General features: G+C 43.2%; 1 protein-coding gene across 6 annotated transcripts in view; it reads left to right on the top strand.

The window, feature by feature from the left end:
* The first annotated feature begins 13,850 nt into the window (after positions 1-13,850).
* Positions 13,851-17,978, top strand: part of Mtr (5-methyltetrahydrofolate-homocysteine methyltransferase) — a 98,668-nt gene continuing 94,540 nt past the window's right edge. For 2 of the 6 annotated variants that reach the window (XM_005071782.4, XM_040755598.1), the window contains exon 1: positions 14,030-14,343. The gene's annotated coding sequence lies outside the window, so the exon portion shown is untranslated. Of the gene's footprint in view, positions 13,981-14,029; positions 14,395-17,978 lie in introns of those variants that run through there. The other 4 variants (XM_013114685.3, XM_021228186.2, XM_021228187.2 and 1 more) reach the window with 3 other exon arrangements.

Here is a 17,978-nt window from a genome sequence, read left to right as displayed (position 1 = left end):
AAATAGAAAAATGCACAGGGTTTCTCTGTGTAGCCCTGACTGTCCTGGAACTTGCTCTGTAGACCAGGCTGGCCGTGAACTCAGAAATCCTCCTGACTCTGCCTCCCAAGGCTGGGATTAAAGGCATGCCCTACCACCATTTTGCCTGTTTTAGCCTTCTAAATAGCCATTCATAACCAGTCTGTGTGTCGGACCTAACGTTATGTGGTTGAAGGTTAAAAACCTTTTGGACTATATTAACAAAACACTGGCTTCCACAACCAAAAGGCTAAGAATGCCATCAGTTAGTCCCTGAATGTTAAACCTGAAAATTTCGAGGAGAATGACAGAATCCATGATAGTCCAACAGAAGCAAGCTTTATTTTGGCTAGTCTGACTTGTTGCCTTTCCCTAACTTGGGATTCTAGAGAGCAGCCCCTGCTAGCCTCCCGAGGTTTTTTTAATAGGAGAGATAAGGTGTTTATAGGTGTGAAAGAATTGGCTGCTATATATTGTTAGAAAGATACAAAAGAGAAGGAACAAGGGTAAGGATATACATCAGATGAATGGGATCGAAAGTTTACTGTAAGTTGAAAAACATGTTTTGCAGTTTACTTCAGATCTAAGAAACAGGAAGTCATTCTTAATTACAAATACAAACCTTAGCTTGCAGGGATTTAACAACACAGGACAAACAGGAAGTTATTTTTTAACTATTGCAAGAATTTAACACAGGACACATAAAGAACTTACTCTGTAACTACAAACAGAAACCTGAACCTGCACAGAACAAACAGCAAGTACAAATAGGCCAAACAAAACAAAACAAACAAATACACCCAGATATATCAACAGGTAGATTCATTAGCTGAAATAGTTCTGCTGTTATGATTCTGCACAGGAGAGACCTTGGCAGGTTGGGTCCAAACCATAGCAGGTTGAGGTACAAACATGTCATGCAGACAGTGCTTACATGGGAAGTTTTATTGGGGGAAAGAAAGGGAATGGGGGAAGGGAAGGGAGAGGGGAGAGAGAAAGGGAGCACAGAGTGGTCTTATGGGAAGAGGGAGGGAGAGAGAGAGAGAGAGAGAGAGAGAGAGAGAGAGAGAGGGAGGGAGGGAGGGAGGGAGGGAGGGAGGGAGGGAGAGAGAGAGAGAGAGAGAGAGAGAGAGAGAGAGAGAGAGAGAGAGAGAGAGAGAGAGAGGAAGAAAAGAGAAAAGGAAGTAGGCAGTTTCACCTTTTAAAGGAGCCTCACAGAGCAGGCCAGGGTACTGCCTGCCATGTTCACAGGGGTGAAGTACTCTACCAGGTCCCCAAGGGGTGGGGCCAGGTATGCCTGGATGCTAACATTCTTCCCTTTTTGTTTATTAAAAAGGTGAGGAGTGCCCGGCAGTGGTGGCACACGTCTTTGTTACCAGCACTTGGGAGGCAGAGGCAGGCAGATCTCTTGAGTTCGAAGCTAGCTCTGGTCTACAGAGTTAGTTTCAGGACAGTCAGTGCTGTTACACAGAGAATTGTAAAGGGAAGCTTTTCCTTGCTAGCTGCTTTGGTTTATCACCCGCCAGTCACCAGGGCTCTGCCGCGTTGTAGTCCCCAAATAACATACAAGAAGCTGCATTAATTATGAAACTGTTGGCCTTGCTTGTTTCTTACTGGCTAGCTCTGACTTATGTATTTATCCCATAATTGCTAATCTAAGTATTTCTCTTACTGGAGTAGTTTCCAGGGTTCTTATCTCTATGGCAGCTACATCTTGACTCCCTGTGTTTCTCCTTCCCAGAGTCCTCCTGGACTCCTAGTCCCACCTATCTTGCTTCCCTATTGGCCAACAGTGCTTTATTGACATATACACAGGACTTCCCCAACAGAGAAATCCTATCTTGATTTTAAAAGAAAAACAACAACAAAAAAGAAGGTGAGGAGTTAGGGGTGGCAGGTGAGGCAGGAATGAGAACATCGTGCTTTCAAGACTACTTCCTGCTGACCTGAAGGACATTGGCCATCTTTGGAGGACCTAAGAAAACTGGGGTGCTGTCTACAACCTGGGGTAGCTGGCGTCCTCACTTTTGCCCATGCTCCGTAGAACTGTCTGGTGCCTCTTAGACCTGGTGAGATGTTGGCGGAGCAGAGGACAAGGTTAAGTTTAGGGAAAATTTGTTTTTTTAGGCTGTTGACAGACAGTACTTATCTGGAGTGTATCTGACCTGTTCAAAGTGAATCCAAGTCCACTCCCTGGAGCTTGCAAGAACTCTTTGAGTTTGCAAAAAGATATAAGTTTTAGACACATTAGCATTTCTACTGTTTATAATCTGTACTGAAATTCATATTGTGAAATGGCAGTATACTCATGCCAGAAATGATTTTGGCTGAAAGCATTAATACTCTTTTTTCTATCCAGTAAACTGTGACACTGTGACAGATGTTTTGTTTTGTTTTGTTTTTTTGAGACAGGGTTTCTCTGTGGCTATGGAGGCTGTCCTGGAACTAGCTCTTATAGATCAGGCTGGTCTCAAACTCACAGAGATCTGCCTGCCTCTGCCTCTTGAGTGCTGGTATTAAAGGCATGCACCACCAATGCCCAGCTGTACAGATGTTTTTAGCACAATGAAAAGTATGTTTTAAGTCTATAGTTAGAAAACAACCAAAGGGAATTTAAAATATTGATCTTGTAGTTATAATCATACAGTGATAGTATGTGTTTAGTACTCTGCCAGAGCTAGACTATTAGCTTATCAGAATTTTATTAATTAATGTTAAGACTATGAACCTTTGGAATCTTAATATAACAGTAGCATAATGAGAGAGAGAAATCTAGAACATGTTTCATTCTTTTTTTTTGTTTGTTTGTTTTTTGAGACAGGGTTTCTCTGTGGCTTTGGAGGCTGTCCTGGAACTAGCTCTGTAGACCAGGCTGGCCTGGAACTCACAGAGATCCACCTTCCTCTGCCTCCCGAGTGCTAGGATTAAAGGTGTGTGTCACCAACACCCAGCTTCATGTTTCATTCTTTTAAATGTCTCAAAACACTTTCTCTTAATCAGAACTTAAGCCTTTTCATCCTCAAACATTTATAACTTGCATTTATACACCTTAAGTCACATTCTTAGACCCTGAAACATTCTTAGATCCTCACATCTTAAGCTTTCATGTCTTCACATAAACTTTTCACCTTAATACACCTTCTGTCTAATTCACCAGTAGATACAGTTGGCTGACCATTGAGAGCAGTCACTGTAAAGTAAGTTCTTTTAAACAAAGGAATGGTAAGAAGTTATATTGAAATCTGTTTTGCGAGTTTTTCTTTTCTTGAGTCTGGTAGCAAGGTGAACTGTGTCTAGACTTAGTATTACCTCTAGGAAAGTGAAGCCTATGACCTGAACTTTACAGAGAACTGAGAAAGCAGTTGAAGCCTTGGTTGCTGCCGTTACACAGGCAAAGTTACTAGTCGCCAAACAGCATCAGAGTTCTAAGAAGGATAAATTTTACCTGAGTTAATGATTAATAATTACAGAGGCTTACTTGCTGGCTTCCCAGACAGCTTCTTTGGTGTCCTCCATGGTCACTGAGGGCAGAGGTCTCTGGGTAACATCAGTCTTGCAGGTGGAAGGGCTGTGGATTAGGAACTTGTAGGAAAACCAGCCTACCTTTGTCTAGGCAACTTGAGGCAGTCAACTCCATGGTCTGAGGAGGGTCTTAACAGCAGTTGAGGCGAAAGACAGGTTTGCTCAGTGGCTAGTGCTGCCCTTTTTTGAAGCAAGCTCAGGATCGAGGTTCTTCTGTGCCCATCTTTCTTCTTTGGAGGAAATAGGAGTGCTGTCTGGAGCTGACATGTCTCTCTTACAGAAAGCTTTTAACTTAAACATTTAAATGCCATATTCTGAAGATCTCTGAGCATTTGAGGACTAGGACTGTCTATTGGGTATATCTGAGTAGACAAAACTTTGTTTCTAGTTATTTGCTTTAATCTAAACTCTTTAAAAACACATAGGGGGACTAGGTAAGGCTTATCGCTGTAATTAATCATCCCTGTAATCATCAGTACTTAGCATGACTACAGTTAAAGAGCTTGATCATTTATAAGATGACTCTTAGCTTGTATTCCTCCACAGTCTGTAATAGGTTAGTAGCTTCCGTAAGACTAGGACTTTACATTTCTGTCAAGCTTAGTCTTAAAAATAATGACTTTGAATTCAAGCTCTTTTAGTGTCAAAATAAAATCATTTAATCATAGATAATAAGCCCAGTAAATAAGTCAAGATAGCTATTCTGTGTGTAATAACAGAACAAGTTTGAACCAATAGCTATAATATTCATTAAATACCTTATTTATCAAATGCTTATTGCTACTTGTTTAAATTCTCTAGACGCTTGGTGTTGAATACTTGGCAAAGACATAAGTACTTAGGTGTAAATCTCTAAGTTAGCTTTTGTTATTCTGAATAGATTTTTATAACTTAAAATTTTTATCACCATATAGAATATATTTTAAAGCAGAGTTAAATCATATTCCGTATGTTGTAACAAATCTAACCATATATTTTTATCATCATACAAAAATTTATACCAGCATCAGGATGGTGGTGGCACATGCCTTTAACTCAGCCCTTGGGAGGCAGAGTCAGCCGGATCTATGTGAGTTCAAGGCCAGACTGTTCTACGAAGCAAGTTCCAGCAAAGCTACACAGAGAAATCCTGTCTTGAAAAACAACAACAACAAAAACATACTAATTTAAAATATTTGAGACTTGTTGCCTTTTTAGTCTAGAATGAGATACAAAATTAACAGAGGGTTCATGAGGACTAAGAAGTTCACTCTTTGATTTTGTAAATGTTGTTTTTCTTTTTCTTTCTTTCTTTTTTTTTTTTTTTTTTTTTTTCAAGACAGGGTTTCTCTCTGTAACAGCTCTGGTTGTCCTGGAACTAGCTCTGTAGACCAGGCTGGCATCAAACTCACAGAGATCCTTCTGCCTCTGATTCCCAAGTGCTGGGATTAAAGTGAAAGACCCCAGGAGGGATACTTTCACGGAAGGGAGACCCGAACCCAAGGAACAACGAGACCACGAGCTTGGATGCAAGAGCAAGAGGCTTTATTGATAACACACGGGTACCCGGGGCGTCTCAGTCTCGGGAACTGAGAGCCCCGAGCTGGGGACTCAGGGGTTCTTTTATAGCAAAAAGCGCAGTACAGAAGCGAGAAGCCTAGTAACAGGTCCCTGATTGGGCAATTGAGGTTTTTCTTGGAACTCAAGTCTTGGCCCTATCTGAGGAACAATAGGTCTCTGTGCTTGCCCAATCTTGCTGAGCTGGCCATCTGGTCGCTCGCAGATATCTTGTTTGATACCCAGCCTGTGTCCTTGGGCTGAGCACCCAGCCTGTGTCCTTGTGCTGAGCTCCCTTCTGATAGGCAATGACTATGCAGCTGTGGAGGAACGGAACTTCCATAAGCCTCAGCTGCCTGTTAGACTGGGCCAGGGTCTTTCAAAAGGAATGGGCCACCACCACCCAGTTAAATGATGTTTTTCTAAACAACAGTTGCATGCACATATATACACAGTTGGATCCAAATTACATGCATATAATTAACACACAGAGTTCAAGCTAGCTTTCATTTATACATATAGGGTTAAATCCAAGTCACATAAGTATACACATATACACTGAAGGGCCCAGACCCTTACCCAGCCCCCTGCTTTGGCAACCATGACAGGCTGCAGAAAAGACCTAAGATGTAGTCCCTTGACTCAACAGGATATACTGAGCACCTGGCCCCCAACATTGCCTGACCTTTCCCTAATTACAGGGAAGAAGCTGCCAGATACCCTCCATGTTGTAAGGAAGCCATCAGAAGTTAGCTGGAGGGCTTTGGATGTGCTTTACTGATAATAGTGGAATGCAGTTGGTAGCTTGGCTCTTGGATGGCCTTGAGGCATAGCAACCTTTCTGCAGTTGCAGCTGATCAATCAACTCAGGACAGGTTCCCCCAGTCCAGAGTTGCACCAATCCTGAAACTGTTACTATGCAACTAGCAGACCCCCAGACACCCCCCTTGCTCTATCCCCAAAATATGCCCTGCCCCACTACTGCTTTTGCATCGGATCTGGTCTCTTGGTGGTTTTGGGGGTCCAGACTTTGAGCACAAAACACACAAACACATAAATCTTAAACAGGAGTTGAATAAAATCCATTAAGTGTATCTAGATCAGACAAACATTTAGGCTTAAGTTTGCCCTTACTAAAAATGGTGATAGTGAAAGACCCCGAATTTATAGAAATAAAATATAAGCTTAAACAGGGAGGTCACCCCACTAGAGAACTTGGGAAGTGAACGAAGGACCCCATCCCAGGAACCGGCCATACCACAGAATGGAATGTATGGTTTAGCAACCTTAATTGCAGAAGGGCTGTAAATCCACAAAAGGCCAATTACAGGCTGCCGACCATCTGTGAAGAACTGACCAGGGCGTCAGAGATGGGCAAACAAGATTAGTGGGAAACAAGGAGATAACACTATTTACTTAGGGAGAGATAATTAACTCATGCCAAGGTTTGAGGAATTTACAACATGTAGGTCAGGAAGACATCTACTTCCCTGGGTCGGGAGTTACGTACCCCCTTCCCCCGTCACGAGATAGGGACCCCTCCCAAAAGCTTGTGGTTTTTGTCTTTAAAAACTGATTGTAACTGAACCTCGGGGCCAATCGGTCTAAAAGCTGACGGAGAGGCCCATCTGCAGATGCCTAATTAAAGCCTCTTGTGTGTTGCATCAATTGGCGCGTGGACTCTTGATTCTTGGGGTGACGAATCCAGCTTGGGGACCCCTCCTCAATTCAGGGTACCCCAACAATAGGGTATTTCTTTTAACCTGAAACAAAATGACGGCTGTCCATGTGATCGCTCTTAGTAAATATGGCACCTGCCCATGTGTTGTAAGGTAGACCATGTTTTAATCAGCAGTCAGAAGTACATATTTTAAACCATAACCAATTAGCAAGACACACATACAGGACACATAAAACCCAGGCATTCAAAACAGTCAGAAGCAAATGGGTGTGGCACACATCTTTTTCATACATATGAAACAGACAGGAAACAAAAACTCTTTCTGGGAAACCATTCCAGATGATCAACTTAAAATTCCTAAGAGTTTAAAGCATAAGAATGAAAGACATTTCCTTGCTAAGGTGGCAGTGGTGCCAGACACTGCTCATATTGGGCCTGAAAATTTTCTATGCCCCATAAGCCTCTCCGCCCATGCACCAATCCAAATCAGACCAAATCAAATGGAATTAGAGTGCTCCCAGATGGCCTTTCAGTTCCCCAGAGAGGAGACAGGAAAGGGATACCAGAAAAAGCACACGTTTCTGTCCTGGGGGACAGTTTAAATACCTTGTGGGAGTGGTCTTGAGATTCTGTGGGGAGGGGTCATCATTTGGCAGACTTTCTGAGATTTAGCAGCGTTTGGAGGGAGATGGGGGAGGGTAGTTTGGGTGGAGCTTCCACCATGACATCCCAGACTCTTTGGGTATTTGGATGCCAGGGGCTGGGGTGAAGCTTCCACCATAACAGGGCCAGCCTGCTGTAAGCAGGGCAGCAGGCAAGGCCTCTGAATACATCTGCGTGGCTGTCTCTGCCCTGAGCACAGAGAAGGTGTTGTAAGGGAAACTGGGAAACAGGACAAAGGTGGATATGTTTAGGCGCACTTTTTATGAGTGAGGTAAAAATGAGATCCAGTCACTTAGAATTTCTAGCATCCCAGAAATTAAACAAGGTTCAGAATGATAATGGCTCAGGCAAGCCTTGGGTTGTCACTGCAAGGTCTAGAGGCTATGGAGTGAGTGGGCAAATGCTGTATCATTACATCATGTAGGAACAGGGGCTGAAAAGGGCTCTGAGCCTAAGAGATGTGTAATTTCATGAGTACCCAGGGCTTACAGGTGGACCAAAAGGCAGGAAACCATGGTCAAGAGATGAATCCTCGGTCATGGGAAACATGGCCTGAGATGGAGGAATAGGGGCTTTACTGACTTTTGTCAGGCTTGGATATAAGATTCCAGAGACTGTTCAGTTGGAAAAGTGACTGGGTTCCAGGGTTCCTGCAAACCTCAGAGTGGGTGTGGGAAGATGCTTATCTAGTATCATGGCATCATTGTTAAGATTCTGCATGGGAGAGACCTTGGTGGGTTGGGTCGAAACCATAGCAGGTTGAGGGACAAACAGGCCATGCAGACAACTTACTTGGGAAGTTTTATTAGGGGAAGGAAAGGGAGAGAGGGGAGAAAGGGAGCACAGAGTAGCCTTGTGGGAAGAGAGAGGGAGAGAGAGAGAGAGGTACAGAGAGCCAGAGAGGGAGAGAGACACAGGTGGGGTAGAGGAAGAGGAAGAGGAAGAGGAAGAGGAAGGGAGTAGGCCGAGTTTCACCTTTTAAAGGGATCACACAGCAGGCCAGGACATTGCCTGCCATGCTGGAAGGGGTGAAGCATTCTGCCAGGTCCCCTAAGGGGCAGGGCCAGGTGTTCCTGGATGCTAACATCTACAATATGATAGGGCACTTGACCTGTTCTTTGTAGAACAAGGAGGTGTATCATACGGCTTTAAGAGAAAATTGTTGTTTCTACACAAACCACTCAGGAATCATTAGAGATAATCTGGTGGTACTCAAAGTAAAAAAGGAGATCAATGGTGAAAAATGAAATAAATGACTTGTGCCCATTCTCATTTTCAGACTCCTCCTAGGTAGTAACTGAAAAACCTCAATACACCCCCCCCCCTTTTTGAGACTCAAAAGGTTGCCTCAGTGGAAAATTCCCCAAGGTCCCCTAGGCAGGGAACAAGGTCAGATTAAAAAGATAAGTTTAATTTTGACCTTGTGGTTTCTCCAGGAAGGATGAGTTATGCCCGCACTTCTTACAATACCCCTATTGCTTGCCCAGATCTGCACCTGCAGTGGCTCTGCTTTTTACAATACCCCTATTGCTTTGCTTGCCAAGAATATGTATATAAAAGAAAGCTGTCCTAAAGCCCAGTGCGCTCAGCTAGCTAAGGCTGCTGAATCGCCCACAGACGCCTGTGTAAACAATAAACCTCTTGTGGTTTGCATCCAACTGTCTGGTTATTGAGCTCGGGACGACACAGGGTATTCAGCCTGATAACTTCAGGTCTTTCAGTAACCTGTGTCAGCCATCACAGGATCTTTGACCCTTCTGTTTCTGCTAATTACTGTTGGCCCTTGTATCATTAATGCCTTAATTAGATACATAAATTTTGATCTAGGTACCAGTAAATTGAGAGTTATTAGATCCCAATATAACCAGATGATCACTACAGAGTCAAGGATGTAGTGAAACTCTAGCAGAGTCGTTGTCTCTAGGGTAAACATTAGAATGAAATAGTTGTTTTTAATGTAGCATGGGTAAACTTTAGAATGAATAGTTGTTTTCTAGAAGTCCTTTGATCTTGAAGAAATCCATTGTGGAAAACAGCAACTGTTTTCTGTTATCTATAGAGTTGGTTTTTTTTTTTACTGAAGGAGTTTCACAGCCTTTGTATGATTTTGATCACAAGGCTATCCTGGCACACCTGGACTGTCTTGAATTATTGTGTAATCTAATCAGTACATAATAAGGGCTAAAGTAGCAGAGGTATGATGTGTTCCTTCAGAAAAACATATAGATTAGATCAGGGGCCTTGGCATGTGGAACTTGTTTTACCCCCCAAAAAAACCTTTTGTGTAACAATCAACAAATAAACCTTGCATGGCTGTTTGGGATTCAGTTTACAGAAACTGTTCCTTCCTGCTGCCAGAGAGTCTAAGATGCATCCTGGAGTGACCCTCTTTCTTCAATTGACCCATGCAATACAGAATACCCAACACAAGGATTTGACACAGGATACAACGAAAGTGGAGAATGGGAGACCAAGACAGGAACAATATACCTTGCAGGTTAAGGCTTCTGTTTGCAGTTAAGACCGAAGTTCCACTAGTATGAATTCAGTCTTTCTCCTTGTAATTTTCAGGTTTAACATGAGGCTGATAGTAGAGGTTACCTTACTTTGCTGTAACCCTTCTCTCTGATGTTTATACCCTTGTATTAGTAAATTGTCAGATTCCAAAGAAACCCAGAACAAGATTCACTCAGTACCTGGGGCTCCTTCCAGCACTTTTCTCCTTGCTACCATCTAATTTCTCCAGCCCAGGAGCTTTGCTTACCTTCCACCAGCCTCTCACTCCTATATAAACCTGCCGTTTCAGCCAGGAGTTCTCTTGGTCCCCCATTCTTGGCTCCTCTTTGCCTCTCTCTTCTCTTCCTCTCTTGTTCTCCCCTCCTCTCATGACCCTGTTCAATATAGATTCTTCCAGAAGCCTCTGTCTGAATGCTCCCTCATACCTACAATAAAACCTCCTCAAACATATCTTTGAGTGAAGCATCTTGATTTATGACCTTTTGTTTTATTAACTAGAAATTTATCAACAAACTTAGAATGATAAGTGATAATTGAAGAATTAGTCTTTATACTCATAACAAAATCTTCTGTTATCTCAGGTCATCTGTCTCTTTCATTCTTTCCTACCTACTCCATATAATCCCTTCCAAGTATGGCCACCTTTGGTCAGGTGTAAAAAACAGGTCTGAGATCTCTAGAGAGTTACCATAGAATCCGAAGTATTTTAGCAAGGCAAAAAGTTTTATTTCTGTAGGCGTGTGTGTAGCATTTAAGAAAGCAAGCACATTTAGTAAGTGTCCACTGGGTTTTTTTTTCCTAACACAAAGTGGCTTTACATTCTTATGAGCATGATTAATTTAAAGTTACTCAGTGAATAAGAAGAATGCAGTTTTGAGCACGGAGTGTAACCTTGAGCACATGTTTTGATTTCAAGGAGTGCTGACCCTGGGAAAAATCTGATTTTCAGCCAAGTAGCTTATTAACAATTTTAAAAAATAGTTTGATCTCGAAGATGGTGATGTACATCTTTAATCCCAGCACTTGGGAAGCAGAGACAGTGAAAAACCTCAATACACCCCCCCTTTTGAGACTCAGAAGGTGGCCTCAGTGGAAAATTCCCCAAGGTCCCTTCCCCTAGATAGGGAACAAGGTCGAATTAAAAAGAACATCCAGAGTGCTGATACAGGACACCAGCAGGCTGTTAAGATAAGTTTAATTCTGACCTTGTGGTTTCTCCAGGAAGGATGAATTATGCCCAAGTTTTAACAATACCCATATTGCTTGCCAGATCTGCACCTGCAGTAGCTCTACTTCTTACAATACCCTTATTACTTTGCTTGCCAAAAGTATGTATATAAAAAGAAAACTGGCTGGGCGGTGGTGGTGCACGCCTTTAATCCCAGCACTCGGGAGGCAGAGGCAGGCGGATCTTTGTGCGTTCGAGGCCAGGCTGGACCGATAGCCTCCGAAACAATACAGAGAAACCCTGTCTCGTTAAAAAAAAAAAAACTGTCCTAGAGCCCAGCGCGTTCAGTTAGCTAAGCTGCTGAATCGCCCACAGACACCTGTGTAAACAATAAACCTCTTGCGGTTTGCATCCAACTGTCTGGTTGAGCTCAGGACGTCACCGGAGTATTCAGCCTGAAGCCTGAAAACCTCAGGTCTTTCAACAGGTGGAGCTCTGTGAGCTCGAGGCCAGCCTGGTCTACAGAGCTAGTTCCAGGACAGGCTCCAAAGCTACAGAGAAACCCTGTTCAGGAAAAACAAACAAACAAACAAACGACAAACAAACAAAAAATTTGTCAGCTTGGTGTAGTGGTACATGCTTTCAATTCCAGCACTCAGGATACAGGACAAATGGGTCTCAGTGGGTAAGATACCAGTCTATATTTCTATGCAAGGCAGGGTCACATACAATGAGACTATCTCAACAAACGAACAAACAAACAAAAAATGGGGCTTGTCTTACTTAATTCCCTTTGATAGAAAAGATGGCACAGAGACTAGAAAGATGGCCCAGTGTTTAAGAACACTTACTGATCTTACAGAGGACCTGGGTTTGGTTCTGAAACCCACTTTCATCAGTTCATGACCACCTGGACCTCCACTTCCAGCAGATCTAATACCCTCCTTTGGCCTCTAATGAAATAGATACAAGTAGAAAAGACAGAACATTTTGTTTACGTTTCCCACATAAGGATGCTATGATACATTTTTATTGCAATTCTAAATGTTATATTCATTATTATACATTTTAAAGATTTATTTATTTTTATTTTGTGTGTATGAAAATGCACCTATATGTGCTTATGTACACCATGTGCATGCAGGTACTTAAGGAGGCCAGAAGACGGTGTTTGTATCCCTTGGATTTGGAGTTACAGAGGGTTGTGAGCCATCTTGTGGATAATGGGACCCAAATCTGGCCTTCTGCAAGAGCAGACCATGCTTTTAAGTGCTGAGCCACCTCTTCAACATAGATTGTAATTTTTAAATTACAAGTGAGTGAGGGGTACATGGCTTATACCTATAATGCCAACACTTGGAAGCCTGAGGCAGGAAGATTGCCTGTTTGAAGTTAGCCTGGCTACTAACCACTTTGGGCTACAATGTGAGACCGCCTCTCAAAAAACAACAATCAAATATACCAAAATTGAGTTACAATTATATGCAGTAACTTGGGAATGTTATGCTTCTTTTCCTCCCATTCACAGTCTTGCTATGTAACCCAGGCTAGGCTGGAACTCATAATCTTATAATATTTGGTATCTGGAACTCATAATCTTACTGGGAATTAAGTGTTAGAATATGGGCCTTTACCATTACCCCTTTACCACTACTGGCTTCATGCATCTTTTTGTCTTTCTAGAATAAAATATTTTATTTTACTTTTAATCTCTTTTAAGATGATCAGCCTTACTGAACTATCCTTTGGCTTTAAAATGGAAAAATTGTCCTTGTTTGAAAGTCTTGGCGACTCATTGGAGGCTGATTCAAAGCCAAAATGTATTATGCTAAAATTGTATCTTTTAAAGTACTGTTTTATTTACATGCATTTTCTTTGATTAAAAAGAACATACCCTTTCTTCAAGACCCAGTTATTTGGAGTGTGTGTGTGTGTGTGTGTGTGTGTGTGTGTGTGTGTGCTGAGATGTTTGACCCCAGCCTTACAGAGTCCAAAGGATAACATCTGGTATCCTCCTTTATCGGTACCCACATTATTCACTTTAGCCAGGGTCTTTTTTCTGAACCTGTAGCTCTCACCAGTTTTTCAGTCAGGCTGATTGGTAGCTAGCCAACCTGAGAAATCTTCCTGTCTCTTCCCCTCACAGAAAATATCAGGTACTTATTTGCCTAAGAATACCACAGGATGCCAGGTGTTGGTGGCGCACACCTTTAATCCCAGCACTCGTGAGGCAGAGTCAGGCGAATCTCTGTGAGTTCGAGACCAGCCTGTTCCACAAGGGCTGGTTCCAGGACAGCCTCCAAAGCCACAGAAGAATACCACAGGCCTTTTGGGACACTTTTTAATTTTCTTTTTATCATGTTTATTTATGCGGTACATTCTCCCTTACTGATCCACTTGTGCTATCCAAGTGTGTACCTCAATGCTTTGCATATAGGTAGTCAATATGTTTACTATCAATGTGACTATTAGCAACTACAGTCGTACCTCAGGATTTCTATAGTGCACTTAATTTACAGGATTTTATTTTAATCCCTGTTTCAATCTTGTAAACTAATAGTCACTTCCATTCTAGTATTTCTTTTCTATGGATGAGGGAGACAAGATATTTACTGTCAGCAAAACTAAGCTACAATTAATTTTCTGACTTCAAGTTCCTGGTCCTTGATATTGTACCACTGGTGCAGGTCAAAACCACAGTATGGATTCCTGCACTAGAATTTGGAGCCCCCTTTGCGAGGCACTTCCGGAACCTAGAGAAGAGATGCTCAGGCTTCCCTAAGGGACCCAGTACGCAGGACTACATCTCCCATAGGGCCACGGAGCTAAGCCTACGGCGATTGGTTACAACTAACAGGCAATACGACACGGCAAGGTAAGGACCAATCACATGACGAGGAGGGGGCGGGCCCTTCCGCGGGGAGGCCAGATTAAGCCGAGAGCTAACGGCACTGTTAGCTGAGTTCGGTGGCAGCGTGTGGCCATTTCTGCGTTGTCCTCGTCTTCAGTGTTTCCTTGCGGTCGCGCGCGGGTTGACCGCGAGTTCTGCGTTTGAGAGTTCGGTAAGAAGCGCGTGCCCGCGGCGCTTCCCCGGAGGTCCTGCGTGTCTGCTCTGGAGCTTCAGGCTCCTGGATCTAAGCGCTGGCTGGAGCCGCCCGCGGTGGAATTCTTTGGAGATCACGCCTTCCCTGCTTGAGGAGGAAGTTCGACGGCGTGTCGCCTGCGTTGTCGCCACCCGGTAACGCCTCCACCCAGGTTGAGCGGTTCTGTCGGTGCTTCAGCTCCTCAGGTGCTTCTCCAGAGACGCTGCCCGGAGCTCGGGGGTCCGTTGTCCTTGCTGGGTCTTTTTCCCAGTCTACATGCGCTCGGTTCCGGAGCGGCGAGCGCTGCCTTTAGCACGACAGTTTGCAGTGGGCCCCAGGGGAAGTAATGTATGATGTAACACCCGTATTCAGTAAATATTTACCGATCGCTATCAGCCCCAGAAAAGTTAAGATGCTAGGAGACCGGTAAGGCAGCCTAGCCGGCTGGAACCATGTGGTGTCTTAGTTTCTTTTTCTGTTATTTACTTCTGCAGAATCTAGTGTTAGCTTGACCGTGGGCTGAACTGACTCCTAGTGCCAGGGGTAGGGATAGGACGTGGAATAGTAATCACAAATGATCTTGGTGTTGGTGGCACCGGCTTCCACAATGAGAAAAGACACAGGCAATATAAATTTAGTTCTGCGTGTCTTAAAAATTTGGGCAGAAATTCTGTAACACGTGGGAGGTGTGTGGGAAGACGTAGAAACCAGAGAATTAGTAGTAAGGACATGGGGTTGTGTTTGCAGGCAAGAAGCCCTGGTTTAATTAATTCCTGACTCTGCATAAAACTAGACGTGGAAGTAGGATTTGAGGCTTAAGGCTATATACTGTGCTACATAATGAGTTAAGGGCCAGTCTGGGCTACATGAGACCCTGTTTATTTGAAGACAGAACAGTGACTATGGTATGACATTGTGTAGCCCTGAGAGGAGGGTGAATATCTGACAAGTGGGACTGGTAGATTTTTTTTTTTCTTTTGGATTTTTCAAGACAGGGTTTCTCTGTGGCTTTGGAGGCTGTCCTTAGGATGGTCTCGAACTCACAGAGATCCACCTACCTCTGCCTCCCGAGTGCTGGGATTAAAGGTGTGCGCCACCACTGCCCTGCAAAGGTTTGTTTTGTTTTTTTGTTTTTCGAGACAGGTTTCTCTGGCTTTGGAGGCTGGCCTGGCACTGGCTCTGTAGACCAGGCTGGCCTCCAACTCACAGAACTCTGCCTGGGATTAAAGGCATGTGCCACCAACACCCGAGAATTGCTCTTGCAACCTGTGGGACAGTGCCTAACAGTTCATAGCTGCTATAAAATAAGATCTCTCTTTTTCATAGGGGTGTGGCATAGTAGCTTGAATAACTTTTTTTTTTTAGGGTTTCAGGCTTCCTCTTTATTTAAAAAAAGAGAAATTTCTTCCTTTGAATACAGTTATGACTGTCAGCAGAAAGCCTGAAAATTTAGAATAGGTTGACAGAAAAAAATCAAAGAAAATGGTTGCATAGGCATCTGGTCCTGTCCCCTCCTCCACATTCATCCATAGTTGGACAGCCATGTTCTAGGCCCCTTACCTCCTTACCTGTGGCTTAGAAGTGACATTAGATTTATTTCTACTTCTCTCACCTATGTGTTGGTATTACAACCGTGTTTTAACATCCTGAAACCCTTAGCCACTGGGTCCGCCTTTTGCTGTCGTTGTGTTTTTATTGTTGTTGCTGTTGCTCTCATCTCTATCTCCTAGTGTGCTGTCCAGTCTCACGCTGTTGTTAATGAAGAACTAGGAGTCTTGAACTTTAAAAGTTGAGCCTGAAAGCTGGATGTGTCCTGAGCTGTGACTGTGCTCGTGGTGGAATGCTTGCCTTGCAAGCTTCAAGCCCCAGAGTGACTCCTTCCACCAGGTGGTCAGGGAGGGACAGTAACCTCAGTCCTTGATTGTGTCCCTTGGGGAAAGGAGACTTGTGGGCCAGTAGCAATTTTGTGTAAGAAAGTTTCAACTACAGTTTCTAGTGATTTCTTGGTTTCATCATTGCATGTTTTTAGGAGCTTAGCTAATGAATGATTAATGGAAGAATGAATAAATGAGCCAGTGAATTGATAGCAGCCCAATTCTCTTCCGGCTTTTAAATATTAGTGAGAGAAAAATATATTTCAAAAGTGAGATAATATGTATACATATGCCTACAAAGTGTAGCAAATCAGTTCAAACTAGAGATTAGAGGCCCCAAATGAAAGAAGTGGCTGGCAAGGGACTTGTAGGGCAGATCACTGAAACAGCAAAAGTAGGAAAACTGCTGAGAAAGCATTGAGGTCGTTCGCTTATGATGCAGAAAAGAACAGTATTTTTTATCCTCCTCCATTTAGCCCTGTGCAAAGGGAAGTCCCACCGCAGACCCAACCCACCTTAGGGCTGTTCTCTCTTCAGAGCTCGCCACTCACATTTGCATGTTAAAAACTGATTGTCTTGTATCTTCATCTTATTCTTGAAGTTTCTTGCTTTTCTTTGTGGTGCTGGGGGTGCTGGGGATCTGCTGCAATGCTATCTACATGCGAGGCAAGTGACTTACCCTGGGCTGTATCCCCAGTCTTATGGACTCAGGTGCCACCGACTTACAGACCTTTCAGCATCTGATAGGTGCTGTGAGCAGTTAGTCCTGCTTTTACTTATTCTTTCAAATGTTTGGTGTGGATATAAATGGCACTAGTTAAAAAAAGTTCAAGTTAGGAAAAGGAAAAAAAAACACAAACCAAAAAGAAAGAAAAAAGAAAGAATAAACGAAGGAAACAAACAAACAAACAAAAACCCAAACCAACAAATGCGGTAGGAGCAGCTCAAACTGAGGAAAATAATGTGTGATCTCCTTAGGCTTATTTGCTTGGACAGTTCTTGGGACTCTTTTCTTCCTTTTTTTATTTTAAATATTTTATTCATTTTAAATACCAACCACAGTTACCCCTGACTCCCCTCCTCCAGCTCCCCCCACACCTTTTTCCCCAGAGAGGGTAAGGCCTCCCATGGGGAGTCAACTAAGCCTGGCATATCCAGTTGAGGCAGGACCAAGTCCCTCTCCCCTGCATCAAGGCTAAGCAAGGTCTCTCACCATAGGGAGTGGGCTCCAGAAAGCCAGCTCATGTATCAGGGATCAGTCATGGTCCCACTGCCAGGGGTCCCACAAATAGACCAAGTCACAACTGTCACCCACATTCAGAGGCCTAGTTTGGTCCTGTGTAAACTCCCCAGCTGTCAATTCATAATCCAGAGTTGGAACTCTTTTTTTTTTTTACAGCAGATACATATGTATGTATGTATATACACAGATATGAAACATAAAACAATTTCTGATCATGATCATGTACTCGGGGTTATTATGAAAGCATATATTCTTTTTTTCTTTTCTTTTTTTTTTTTTTTCGAGACAGGCTTTCTCTGTATTGCTTTGGAGGTTGTCCTGGAACTTGCTCTGTAGACCAGTCTGGCCTCAAACTCACAGAGATCCCCCTGCCTCTGTCTCCTGAGTGCTGGGATTAAAGATGTGAGCCACCAACTCTTAGCCAAAACTATGTATTCTTTTACTTATCCTAAAAGATGTGTCAAAGAATCTGTTCTACTTAGAATCAGGATAGTCATCACTTCTGCTTTTTTGCTAAGATCAAGTATAGAACCAGTCTAGTCAGTTGTAAGACATACAGAATGTTCTAGAACTAATGAACTGAACACAGTTACTTTTTTGGAGGGGGTGTTCTTTCCAGAAGAGTAAAGTTTCAGTGAATGCCTACTATGTTGTAAGGGAAAGGATAATCATC

This window comes from Mesocricetus auratus, unplaced genomic scaffold (assembly GCF_017639785.1).
Source record: "Mesocricetus auratus isolate SY011 unplaced genomic scaffold, BCM_Maur_2.0 Super-Scaffold_100013, whole genome shotgun sequence".
Lineage (NCBI taxonomy): Eukaryota > Metazoa > Chordata > Mammalia > Rodentia > Cricetidae > Mesocricetus > Mesocricetus auratus.
Note: the sequence above shows the minus strand (reverse complement) of the source record. Positions and strands in the feature narration are given on the sequence as shown.